The sequence below is a fragment of the Aotus nancymaae genome, unplaced genomic scaffold (assembly GCF_030222135.1).
Source record: "Aotus nancymaae isolate 86718 unplaced genomic scaffold, 86718_ANA_hifiasm-v0.15.2.pri h1tg000003l, whole genome shotgun sequence".
Lineage (NCBI taxonomy): Eukaryota > Metazoa > Chordata > Mammalia > Primates > Aotidae > Aotus > Aotus nancymaae.
Window position 1 is genome coordinate 74,841,965 of NW_026988414.1, and position 14,272 is coordinate 74,856,236.

General features: G+C 37.5%; 1 protein-coding gene across 9 annotated transcripts in view; it reads left to right on the forward strand.

The window, feature by feature from the left end:
- The window catches only part of PEAK1 (pseudopodium enriched atypical kinase 1), a 301,934-nt gene that overhangs the window by 172,004 nt on the left and 115,658 nt on the right, over window positions 1–14,272 (forward strand). The window lies entirely within an intron of this gene.

Here is a 14,272-nt window from a genome sequence, read left to right on the forward strand (position 1 = left end):
GCTATAGGCCTCATACAAGTCTGAATCTATAGGGTAGCTATTAAACCTTAATGTTCCAAAATGATCTCCTTTGACTCCATGTCTCACATCCAGGTTATGCTGATACAAGAGGTGGGCTCCAATGGCCCTGAGTAGCTCCACCCCTGTGGCTTTGCAGGGTACAGCCTCTCTCCTGGCTGCTTTCACAGGCTGGCCTTGGTGTCTGCAACTTTTCCAGGCGCACAATGCAAGCTGTCAGTGTATCTACCATTCTGGGGTCTGGAGAATGGTGACCCTCTTCTCACAGCTCCACTAGGTAGTGCCCAAGTGGGGACTTTGTGTGGGGACTTGAACCCTACATTTCCTTTCCATAGTGCCCTACCAGAGGTTCTCTATGAGGGCTCTGCCCCTGCAGCAAACTTCTGCCTGGACATCAGGTGTTTCTGTACAACCTCTGAAATCTAGGCAGAGGTTTCCAAACCTCAGTTATTGACTTTGGTGCACCTACAGGCTCAACACCATTTGGAAGCCACCAAAGCTTGGGGCTTGCACCCTCTGAAGCAATGGCTCAGAGGCCCCTTTTAGCCACAGCTGGAGCTGAAGTGGCGGTCCGGGCGGGGGTGTGCAGTCTTAGGCCCCACCCACAAAACCACTTTTCCCTCCTAGGCCTCCAGGCCTGTGATGAGAGGGGCTGCCATGAAGTTCTCTGACATACCCTAGAGACATTTTCCCCATTGTCTTGGTGATTAGCATTCAGCTGTCCATTACTTACTCAGATTTCTGCAGCTGGCTTGACTTACTCCCCAGAAAGTGGGTTTGTCTTTCCTATTACATCTCAAGCTGCAAATTTTTATGGTCTGCTTCTTCTTGGACACTTCGCTGTTTAGAAATTTCTTCTGCCAGATACCCTAAATCATCTCTCTCAAGTTCAGAGTTCCACACACCTCTAGGATGGGCAAAATGCACAAGAGTCGTCTTTGCTCCAGTTCCCAAGCCTCATCTCTATCTGAGACCACCTCAGCCTGGACTTAATTGTCCATATCAACTGTCAGCATTTTGGTCAAAACCATTTAACAAGTCTCTAGGAGGTCCCAAACTTTCCCACATCTTCCTGTCTTATTCTGAGCGCTCCAAACTGTTCCAACATCTGCTTGTTAGCCAGTTCGAAAGTCACTTCCACATTTTCAGGTATCTTTACAGCAGTCCCCCATGACCTTGGTACCAATTTATTGTATCAGTCAGTTCTCATGTTGCTATAAGGAAATACCTGAGACTGGGTAATATATAAAGGAAAGAGGCTTAATTCACTCACAGTTCTGTAGGGCTGGGAAGGCTGCAGGAAACTTCAAATCATGGTGTAAAGTAAAGGAGAAGCAAGGCATCTTCTTCACAGGTGGCAGGAGAGAGAAGTGCAAGCATGGTAAATGCTGGATGCTTAAAAAACCATCACATCTCATGAGAACTCATTCACTATCATGAGAACAGCATGGGTGAACCCAGCCCCTTGCAGATATTCAAGACCAGCCTGGGCAACAGAGCAAGACCCTGTCTCAAAAAAAATTTTTTTTTAATTAGCTGGACATGGTGGTCCATACATGTAGTCCTAGCTAGCTACTCAGAAGGATGAAGCAGGAGGATTGCTTGAGCCCACGAATTCAAGGTTTCAGTGAGCTATGATCTTGCACAAATTTTTCTAAATTAAAAAAAATTGTCTGTTATCTCATTATCTCTCCAATTCTGTGTATTCATTCATTTCTATATATACTTAGAGAGATGTGTGGAATGGTACTCCACTAATATTAACACCTTTTCTTTCTGGGTAATGGGACATTGGTTGGTTTATTGCTTTTACTATTTTGTACTTTTATGTGTTTCTTAGATTTTTGATGGAAGCATGCTTTATTTTATAAAAATTAAGTAATTTGCTTAAGTAAACAATTGTATTAAAGATTTTTAAAAAGAATGATAAAATAATTCAAAGAAAATAAAGGGTCAAATTAATAAGGTTGAATACAGAAATCCAATAGCAATGTTGATTAAAAGGTAAATAAAATAGATAAATCTCGGCAAGTCTGAAAAGGAAAAAAATATACTAATCGATATTAGTAATTAAAAAGTAAGCATAGCTAAAAATACAGAGATTTGTAAAATTAGAACTTTTATGTATATGTTTATTCTAATAAGTGTAAATGCTGTCCAGACATGGTGGCTCACACTCATAATCTCAGCACTTTGAGTGGCCTGAGGTGGGAGAATCACTCAAGCTTAGGAGTTCAAGACCAGCCAGGGTAAGATGGCAAGACATCATTTCTATGAAAAATTTTAAAATTAGTCAGGTGCAGTGACACCCATCTGTAGACATAGCTGCTTGAGAGGCTGAGGTGGGAGGATCACTTGAGCACAGGAAGTTGAAGCAGCAGGGAGCTGTGATCATGCCACTGCATTCCAGCCTGGGCAACAAAGTGAGACCTTATGTCTTTAAAAAAAATAATAATAAAAGTTTTAATAAAATAAATGTGAATGCCTAGGCATAATGGGTAATTTTTAGAAAAATATGTTTTATTCAGATTGTAATAAGGAATGGTAAAAACTCTGAATTAACTAATAATTATACGAAGGATCTATTGGTAAGTATGGTATCCAAGTGGAGATGTCAAGAAGATGGTTATATAAAAAATACTAGAGTTCAAAAGAGAGAAACAAACTAGAAATAAAATTTGGGAGTAATAAGAAATTAGGTGATGTACAGTGACATAGGATTAGATTAATTCTTAGGACAAGAGAATAGATAAACAGAGGAAATGGGAGATAAGGGATATTTTTGGTCACTCTAACATTAAGAAATCTAGTACTGAAGAAGCCTATGAAACAGGCTAAGAAGGAGCTGGCCAGTGAGTTAGAAAGAAAACCAGAAAAGTGGGGTAACCCAGAAGCTAGAGAAGGAAATATTCCAGGAAGGATGGGAATGATCCACTATATGAAATGGTAATAAAAGGTTTGATAAGGTGAGAACAGAGAATTGGCCAGTGACCTTGGGGGAAATATAGTCCTCGTACACCTTAATTAGCAGAGTTTTGGTGAATTGATGAGAACAAAAATCTCAACTAAGTAGATTGAGGAGAAAATGGATTCTTTTTAAGGAGTTTTGCTTTGGAAGGTAATGGAGAAATGCAATGGTACCCAGGAAGAAACCTGACTACAAGGGAAAGTTTTGTTTTTTAAGATGAATGGGATTTATAGCACATTCATACACTGGTGGGAATTATCTGGAATGGAGAAATTGATGATGCAAAAGAGAAAACAGGACGGACTGGGTGCAGTGGCTCACGCCTGTAATCCTAGCACTTTGGCAGGCCGAGCCAGGTGGATCACCCAAGGTCAGGAGTTCGAGACTAGCCTGGCCAATATGGTAAAATCCCACCTCTACTAAAAAAAAAATACAAAAATTAGTTGGACGTTGTGGCAGGTGCCTGTAGTCCCAGCTACTTGGGAGGCTGAGGCAGGAGAATCGCCTGAACCCGGGAGGCAGAGGTTGCAGTGGGTGGAGGTCGTGCCATTGCACTCCAGCCTGGATGACAAGTGCAACACTCTGTCTCAAAAAAAGACAGAGAAGAAAGGTGTTGCAAGAACAGTCCTTGAGAAGTCACAAGTGGATGAGATCCTGGCCATAAGTAGAAAGGTTGTCCTTAAAGAGGAACGTGAACTCTTCCTCCACTTCTTCCATTGTAAAGGTAGAAAAGGCAATGTGTGTTAGAGTAGAAACAGGGTGGTAGAATTTGTGGGAACGTGAGATGAAATTCACCTGGTTGGATCTGTTCTCCCACTGAAGTATGGGGCAAGGTTAGCAGCAGCAGGTAACCTGGGAAAGGGATGTTGGAGATTTGAGAAGACTAGAAGATTGGTGAAACTCTTACCTCAAAATGGAAAGGTAAATATATAGAATGAACTGATTGGATTCTGTATCCGACAGTGTTAAATCCCCATTTGAGATGTGTGGTAATAAATTTTAAGTGAGCACAGTTGACACAGTTGTGCGGTTTATTTTTGTTTTTGTTTTCCTGGCACTGTTCATCTGCTCAGAAGCAGGCTTAGTGTAAGCTCCTGGTTGAGTTGGCATTTTACTAGTAAAGAGAGGCAGTGAGGGGCAAGAGAGTGTGTACAAAATGGAAAACATGATGATTGTTCATGGAATTTAATATGGGTAAAAAGGGAAGCGAGAATGCTGATTAAAATGATAAGGGCAATGATTTTATATCTCAGTGAGATCCAGGAATTGTTGAGGTAAGGCTCTACGTTTTAAGCAAGCATCTCAGGGGAGTATGATTCCTGTGGGCTGTGGACCACTCTTGAAGAAACATTCACAATTGCTTTGGGTCATAATAGTATTAGAGTAATATCTGTGTGTTTTTCTGTTGGTTTGTTTTTTCAAAGTTCACAGGATATCTGTTTTAACACCAGCAGAAGCACTTTTAAGAAAATGAATTTGTATGAGTATCTAGGAAGATATTGATTATCAAGACTTCAGTAGTGAATAGACTACTACTTCTTGGAGGAAAAGAGTGTAACAATCGTTCTATTATAAATTTAACTTTTAAAATATATTATTAGATGAACAGCTGTTGTATTCTACCTGCATATATTACAATTTCACATGCAATTAATTACTCAGATATTTAAACCATCATTTATTTCTGGAAATTTGAATCTATATTTATTTTTTAAATTTGAAAATTTTGCCCATATCTGAAAAGAAAATTATACTCTAAACTTTTTTACCACAAGAAAATTTTGCTCTTTCAGTTTAATTTGGGCAGTTTCCCAACTGAAGAGGTCATCTTTAATTACCCGAGTTATACCGAATTATGCAAGTGCAGCTTGTTCTCAGTGAAACTTTGTCTAATTTTAGCTACTTCCCTTTGCTTGGGAAGCTATTGCAATTTTCTTATTAAATTAAATTTGCACCTGTCTTGAAAGACTTGATGAGAAGTGGACAGAGTAGGTTAAGCCAGTAGAGATTCCTTTTTTTATTGAAACTCACTTATATGTAGCATTTATTTCTGAGCTCACTGAAGAAACATCATAAAATTAGAGGAGCCTATTATAATTTTTTTAACTACTGAATTTATGTTACAAGAAAGGTTAGAATGGTTTCCCCCACATCTATTCTGAATTAATTGTAGCTATTTCATTATGAATTTGGTGGGGGCCTTTTTTTGCAAGTACCTTGTATTACTGTTGATTTACTGTGATTATTAGATGCCCCTGGATTATTGTATAAATTGTTGATGCTTTTTATGACAGACACGCAACACTGGACTGGTCCTATGGAGAATACAAACTAAAAACAATAAAGTCTCAGATTTTGTTCTTCCTTTTAGATGTTTAAATTATCCTCTAATTTTGGTTTTTACTTCTTCATACTAATACTACATGCTATAAACCAAATTATGCTTCTTACAGGGTTTTTGTTGGTTGGTTTGGTTTTTTGGTTTTTGTTTTGTCTTGTTTGAGACAGGGCCTCACTCTGACTCCTAGGCTGAATTGTAGTGGTGCAATCATAGTTCACTGTAACCTCAAACTACTGGACTCAAGTGATCCTCCTACCACAGTGAGACAGAGTCTCATTGTGTTACCCAGGCTAGTCTCAAACGCCTGGCCTTTAGCAGTCATCCCACCTCGCTTCCCAAATTGTTGGGATTACAGGTGTGAGCCACCATACCCAGCTCACTTCTTGCTGTTTGATAAATAGATCCCACTCATTGTTTCTGTGTATCTTCTATGCTGTTTCTCTTCCACCTTCTTTCCAATTCTGAGTAATCTGTCCTCACTAAGACTCATCTCAGGCCTGGTGCAGTGGCTCACGCCTGTAATCCCAGCACTTTGAGAGGCTGAGGTGGGTGGATCACTTGAGGTCAGGAGTTCAAGACCAGCCTAGCCAACATTGTGAAACCCCATCTCTACTAAAAATGCAAAAATTAGCCAGGTGTGGTGGTGTGCGCCTGTAATCCCAGCTACTAGGGAGGCTGAGGCAGGAGAATCTCTTGAACTGGAGGGGCGGAGGTTGCATTGAGCTGAGATCGTACCACTTCACTCCAGCCCAGGTGACAGAGCAAGACTCCATCTCAAATAAAAAAAGACTCAAATGCTGTCTGTCACCTGCATGATGTATTTCCAGACACTTCCTTCACCCAATAAGTATTTTATAATAGCACTTACAATGTTTTTCCCTGTCTTAAATATTGGTACATTTTATATTGTTCTCCCCCTCACTTGAAATTAGCTCTTTGAGAGTGGCGTCTTGTTTTACTAATCTTTGTATATGCCATGTCATACCTGGCACATACTAATCACAAAATAATATTTGTTGACTCAGAAGTTTAGAAACAGCTAAAGAAAAGGAGTGTATGTGACAAAAATGGTCATGAATCAGATACCTCTAGTCATGAGAGAAGTTATTAATGTTGAGTTACTGGAGAGGATAGGACTTGAGCTGAGCCTCATGCGTGGGGACCCTAAAGTAAAACCCATCGGAATGATGAGTGCTATAAGAATAATAAATTCTGCTTTAAGATGGCAGTTTTCTGAAAAGTGGGTAAATAGAGGAAATTTGCTATTTTATTTTTTCCCTGCTTGTCATTTTATGAATGATATAGTCTTTTCGCACAGTGAATATATTGGAAACAAAATCATACCTAGTGCAGAAAATCTTCATTGTGTTCTTAGAGTACGGATGTCTCTGCAGGTTATAACTAGCCGCATTGTGAAAGGTGGTAAGCTTCAATGAAGTGTTCTACCTAATGTTTCTTTTAAATGTAGTCGAAAGGCCTTAAGAAAGGTATATCTTATTTGAGGCCCTGGAGACTTTTTTCTTTCCCAGAGGCTGAGCAGCTGAACTGTGTTGAGTACTCCACAATCTCTTGGAATGGTTTTCTAGGGGACTGCCTGGTTCAGAATGGGGAAGTAGGTCCTGACTGTCTGCTGGAATGAGAATCTCTGGAGTAGCCTGATAATAAAAGCCTGAACTTTCTAGGGTCAATACATCCTGAGTCACAGAGAAGCCACATATAGAGTCCTCTGCGGCAGAGCCAAGTCTTATAGAGGAGAATAAAGCTGGTTTAGACTGTCAAATGAAGGACCTAAAACCAGGGCCAGCTTATCCATTAGAACCTAGGGTTATCAATACTTCTAGGGGTACATGAACATGCTTTAAAGTCTTTTAAAATTAGAAGAAAAATGTCTTTTACGGTTGAACAAAGTATTTTAATGTATAACATGAATATATTTGTCTTCATACCAAAGTGGTCATAAAGTATAGTTTTTAATTTTTTTAATGGAGAAAGCACCAAAAAGACAAGTATCAAAAGCCCACAAAAGTCATAATTGGGCCCTGCCTGGGACCTACCCATCCTCTCAGGGTTTGTGCCAGACTGTGAAAGAGCAGCAAGTTCTGGGCAGAGGGTAATGTTTTAATGTAGTTGTTCTCCCTCTTTACACCTTTTCATCTGTTTGATGAGGACTTTGGACCAGGCAGCACTAAGGGCCCTTGCAGGTGAAACTTTATTAAATGAATCCTGCATCAGAAATGCTGCACAAGTTCCAGGCCAAAGCAAAGTTTCTAACATGATTTTATTATAAACTCCTATCTGTGATGTGATGGCCCGTATGGACACTGAACAGGCCTGCTAGCCACCTTATAATTTTTGTGAGCCCACTCAGAAGTACATATTCATAAATGTTAGAACATGAGAATCATGGTATTATAACTGGTAAAAGATTAGAAGTAGTAAAATGCCTTATATGTTATAAGTGTCCAACAAATATTTATTAATAGACAAAATAATATATGTAGAATATTAGCTTCTTTTCTTTTTTCTTTTTTTCTTTTTTGAGACACTGTCTGACTCTGTTGCCCAGGCTAGAGTGCAGTGGTGTGATCATAACTTACTGCAACTTAGAACCCCTGGGCTCAAGTGATCCTCTGGAGTAGCCTCCCAAGTAGCATAGATGAGCACCAACACACTGGCTGATTTTTTTTTTTTTAAGTAGAGATGGAGCCTTGCTATATTGTCCAGGCAAGTCTTGAACTCCTGGGCTCAAGTTATCATCTTGCCTTAGCCTATCAAAGTGCCAGGATTACAGGCATGAGCCACTGTGCCTAGCCTCATTTTCTTAATTAAGAGAAAAATATATTTCCTAGAAAAAGTATTAAATTATGGGACATTTTTCTTATTTATTCCCTGCAGCAAAACAGCATAAAACATTTTGGAGGTGATTGTATGTAAAGTGTTTAAATCTCATTTCTATAAATTTCAAACTTATAAAGATTAAGCCCAGAACTCTTTTAAATTGTTGTTTTCTGTATATTTGTGTGGTTTTATTCTTCTCTGTCTAATCCTAAGTATGTGCTATATTAATATATTAGAGCAATATTGCTCTTACCTCTACTTTTTCCTGTCTATATGTTGTTCCTTTTTTATATTATGGGTAGAAAACCATCAAGCCCCTGTTTGATCTTCCTACTATAGTCAATGTGCCTCTGTGTTACTTACACTACTCCATTCCCCTTACTTGTGTGGGGAATATCTTATGTGAGAAAAAGGGATGATTTAATGGATGCCTATAAAATATGTAATGAGCATGGTAAATCTGCTCAAAAACAAGTATTACAAAATGACAAACTAATTCTAGATTTCCCTGTTTTTGTTTTTCCAGTAGAGTAATAACTACAAGTTCTCTTCCTTTGATATACATCAGAAGTACCTGAACTGTTTCAGATGTTTGAGCCCCATCACAGACCTGCTGATTTAGGATATATGGGAATGCAACTCATGCTTCTGTATTTTGATAAAGATTCCAGATGATTGTGACAGGCACTAAAGGTTGAGGACTACTGCCATATAGTAAAACAGAAAGAATTGTAGACTCTGGAGTTAGATAGATCTGAGTCCAGAGTTCAGATCTACCATGATCTAAGTGTATGACCCAGACCTAGATCTATGACCAAATCACTAAATCTCTCTGAACTTCAATTTCCTTGTCTATAAAATAGGGGGGGTAATACTTTATAAGGAAGTAGGGGATTAAAGAAAGCAGTAAATGAAAAGTGCCTGGTATATGTTAAGTGGTAACTATTGTTATTCTGGTAGCATGACGCTATCCTCAGTTTTCATCTTGACTTATGGAGAGTGAGGTGTTTCTCACAGTAGCTCTTTTCTGCATCCAGAACTTCTTCAAGCTGTCTTTTCATTAGACAGATTTATTTTGGGCTTTGAACTTTCTTCCAAGTTTTTATTTGGACTATTCAGAAAATAGTGTCAGAGAAAATAGGTGGCATTTTGGTTTTCAAATCCCCAGCACCTTCTGCAGTGGCTGATTATTTCTGGATCCTGTTTCAAAGTTATTCATTTTCTTATATTAAGAACAGATATATCGGTATATCATGAACTTGGGACATAAACTTAGTAGTTGCAAAACCATAGAACAATGGATTTTTGTCAGTGAAACATATGAATACCTAATTCTTTATCATGGCAACTTCATATTTACATGTTTATGTGGTCAGTGTCTGGATTTGTAAATGATAATGTTTCAGATTTTCTTTTCAGACATCTCAGATCAAATATCAAAGACAGGGATTTTTTTCTTGAAATATCTTCAGAATATTTAACTGACAATGTAATGCAAAAAAACCACAAGAGAAAAGAGAACTATTGTTCTGTTTTCTGTAATGATCTTTCCTGTCTGTATAGCATTACATATGTGTGTGTGTGTGTTTGTGTGTGTATTATATATTTATATATGTTCCTTTATTTTTAGTCGCTGTGACTTTGACAGAATTAGAAAGTATCGATTTTTTGTCTTGGTTAAAGATTGATTAAATACAGCATAATGCTAAGCATAAATATTTAATTTATATGAACTTTGCCTAGCACTTAACAAGACTATGGCCAGTTGCATTCTCTTACAAAATATACATTCACAGTATCTTCTCAGTGAAGGGGCCATTTCTTTATGACTGTTGGTTTCATCGTATATGAAAAACAGAGTGTTTTAAATTTAAACATTACAAGTGCTAGAGATTACATAACTTCATGCTTGGTGTACCCTTACTACTTCTTTTCTTTCTAGAATTGCCATATATGTGAAAATTATACACACATACATATCTATAGAAAGCCTTGCTCAGATTGCACCATTGCTTACTTCTGGACCAGAACACCTTATAGGAAAATTTAATGTCACAACTATTTTTAAGCAGAAACTACAGCAGATGAGAATATAAATAGATGGAAACAGTTTTAACCACCTATATCTTTATCGATCTTTGACTCCAAGCAGCTGGAATCTTGGCGTTATGGTTTACCTGAAAAACCATTCTAGTATAGCACCAGTTAATGAAATAAATTGTCTGCTATATATAGGTTTTGTGTGAACATACAAATGAAATGTACTGTCTCAGAATAATGTGGTTGGGAAAATATCTGGAGACAAATACAATGCAATTGCAACATAATAGTTACACACCAAACTCTTAGCAGTAATAATAGAGTGTGATACTTGCAAGCCTAAACTATAAAATCAAATTGCCTGAGCTGAAATCTCAATTCCTCTAACTGTGTAACCCTGAGCAAGTTACTTCAAAGTGCCTCCATTTTCTCATCTGTAAAATAATCATTGATTTGAAATGTGGAGGATTTTGAAACCTAAGCTAAGAAATGTGGGTTTGATATTCTGAAAAATAAGTAGATTTCTACTTTAAATTTTTGAACAAGCAAGTTACGTGATGAAGTTAATTGAGGACAGTTGTATTTGTGATTGTGTATGGTGGAGTGGGAAGGCCTAGAGGCAAAGACACTAGCTGGGAGACCACCAGAACAAACTAGATGTGAAAGGTGCAACTATGGAAATGGAAAGAGACGGGCAAAACCAAAAATCACCAAAGAGAAAAGAAACTCATCCAGACTTCATGGTAGATTGGCTGTGTTTTGAAACACCTCTCTCCATACAAATAAAATAATTCAGCACAATGCTAGAAAATGCTGGTGTAGCAGCTCAGTGGAAATCACCTGTAAGTGCTGTGAGAAATTATAAATTCTGGGGACTCCAACTGTTACTGTGTGCATTCACTTACAGCTTCCTTTGCCCCTTTGTCCACTAGAGCACAACAGGAAATATTGGCTTATCTCTGTAGGAAGTGTCTCTATAGGAGTTGCTTACTGGACGCCATGCCTTTGTTTAGAACTAATTGACCTTTCTAAAACAGCATTTTTAGAGAGCTTACTCAAATAAGGCAGACTTCAACCATCTGATAAGTCAGAGACAAATCAGTCCTCTTTTAAGCAAGGTCCACTGTCCATGCAAGAGAAAAGAAAGCACAGAAAGAAAGGCACCATCAGACAAAAGGACAGTGTATTAGTAAAAACTGGATAATTGAGAACATTTTATTTCATGTGAACGCTGAATTCTGTCATAAATCCTTTTCCTGCATTATGATAGCATCTGTGTGAACCAACCTTTCTTCAGCCCTTTTTGTGTAGAATGTAAGAATGTTAGGTTCACCAGGTTATAAAGAAGAAGATTTCTGGAATTACAAACCAGAAAGTATCTCAATCTTTTGGTTTGAATTTGTTTTCCTTTGGTTACATTCTTAAAATTAAAAAAAAAAAAAAACAAAAACAAAAAACCTTACTACTTATTTTGTAAACATTTTGAGGATTTTGATTCAGATATTTTAAATTATTGTAAGTGATAAAGAATAACCCTGATAAAAAAGTAAGAAAATGACTACAATTGGTTTAAAAGAGGATTCTCTTAAAATATAACCAAAGGGACAGATTTTGACACAGAGACAGGCTTCATTGTTGTTCCGTAGGAGTGTTTTCTAAACCTAACAAATGTTAAGCAATAAATAAGTGGGGTGGGGGGGAAGCTCTCAAAGGAGGCTACTGGTTTCCTTTAAAATTAACTCATCATCCGGTCAGGTATTTTCAGAAATTGTTTTTAGCTATATGGCAGAGCTGCTGTTTGCAGTGAGGGGAGAGATCCATCAGTGATTTTATGTTTTAGTATTACAGGACAGTGGTAGTATCATCAATCAGTTACTTAGCAGATTTAATTAAGCATCCTATGATCAAATGTATTACCATTCTTCTCACTAGTCTAATTGTTTGAGTACTGGCTTGCTATATAAGAGAAGTAAATTATTTTTACAAGACATTTTGTCTTGACAAAATAATCCATAACTCCTTTCCACTAGCCACCATATTAAGAGATTGCTGTGGACCCAAACAGAAATGTGTTTTGTGGGGTAATATCCAGATTGGTTGCTAGGATAGTTAAATCATATGGAAAACCTTGTATTTGGTGAAGACAGCTCCTGCTTACAAATGCATTTTGTCCCCACAAAACATATCTTGGCTGTGATTACTCAAAGGTAAAACTCTGACTAAACACGTGCTGCTGCTTGTCTAATATTTGGGTGGAAGCTATGAGTGAGTTAGTGCAAGGTGCAAATGAAACTAAGTTCTTACCAGGTAGAATTGAAATAATAGAGTAATGACTTCCAAGTTTGCTTCAAAAGGACTCTTAGCAAGTGAATTCACTACTTACAGTATTAATCAAATGAGGGAAATGTATTAGAATATCTGTTGTTTCTGGAGGCTTTGTTAGCTATAGACTAATTTCTACCTCTTTAGACCGGTTTAGGCCATCATTTAGTCACTAGTGGCTTAATTATAATTAAAATTATTGCTTCTGAAACTTTCATATACATCCTAAAGCACAGACTGATTGTAAATCTGGACTGGGGCCTGAGACACTGCATTTCTAACAAGCTCACAGGTATTACCAATGCTGCTAGTTAGTGGACTGCATTTTGAGTAGCAGAAGTCTAAATAGTTGTCTTTGTTACCTGTGTCACCTATCTTCTTACCGTGTTTGACTTTTTGCCTGTAAGATTAGTTCTGTTTGTGCTTTATTTTGCCATTTTGAACTATTTAATAATGCTATGTTTTCTTTTTTGTGTGTGTGTGAGCATTACATGCAATTCATAATGCTGTGCTTTCTATGGCAAAGAAAATAGCCTCTGGAAGACATGTCCTTTTATTACTGGGAACTCCATGCTTTGTCTGGAGTTCAGGCAGGCTTTGTCTGGAGTTTGTCAGAAGGGCTATTGTGGTGGGACCCAGAAGAGCCTTTCATTGCTTTTGATTGCAAGAAAAATAAATCACCAAGACCAGTTGATTAACAGAGATTTTCCCATTAAACTATCATTATGTGGAAGGAGCATGGATGGATTCTGGAGTAAGACCTGTGTGACTTTAGTCAAGTTACTTACTTAATTTATTTGACCCTCAATTTCTTCGTCTATAAAATCAAAATAAAATGAAAATTCCTTAGTCTGTAAAATGCATAAGGTCATTGGGATAATTAGTGGTTAGCAATAATATATATGAAACAGTTGGATGGTGTACTTGTCTGCATTATAGCAGGCAGTACATAACAGTAGTTCATAACAAGCATCCTTGTCACTGAATGGAATGAAAGAAACATTAAAAACTGTTTAATTTTCTCAGTGTGAGCCATTTCATTTCTAATGCAGCAAACAAGGAGAGAGAAAGGAGAAACAAATTTTGTGATTTCTTTTCTATGAAATAAAAAGATTAAACTTATGTTTTCATTCTTATTTTTTATGTTTCTACTTCATGTTTTAAAAAATCATTCATTAGATTCCTTTGGAAAACTTGGGTGAAATCATTCTTCTGAATGTCTATTAGAACTTATGTGATTTAGAAAAATTTTAGATCCTCAACTTTATCTTGAATGAAAAGGAATTAATTCCATTCCATCCTATCTCATCTGAATTTTTGAGGCCAAGATATGCCCCAGTAGTGGCATTCTTGCTGTACTCTTTTTCTGAGTATAGGATAGAGGAGAATCATCAGGAACACAGCTGGCACCTTGAGGAGCATGACATAAAATTGGCATTGCATGCTAAGCCTAGGAAAGCCAACATTTGTTCAGTTAGTAATCTTTTCAGGCAGAGCCTTTGCTTTGGCCCCAAATTCCTGCAGATTATCATAGAAGTATATTTATTTGCAGCCAAAATCCTTCACAAAACTTCTTAGTACATTCTGAAATACAAGGATATATGCTATAATGGTTGTTTAAATTCCCCTTTCTCTCTCACATTAACTGGTTTTCTTATAGTGTGCACAAAATGTTTGCCCAGTTAGGTGCTTCATAAAAGAGATTCTTACCAACAGCACATGTGTTCCAGGATAACCTATTAGCT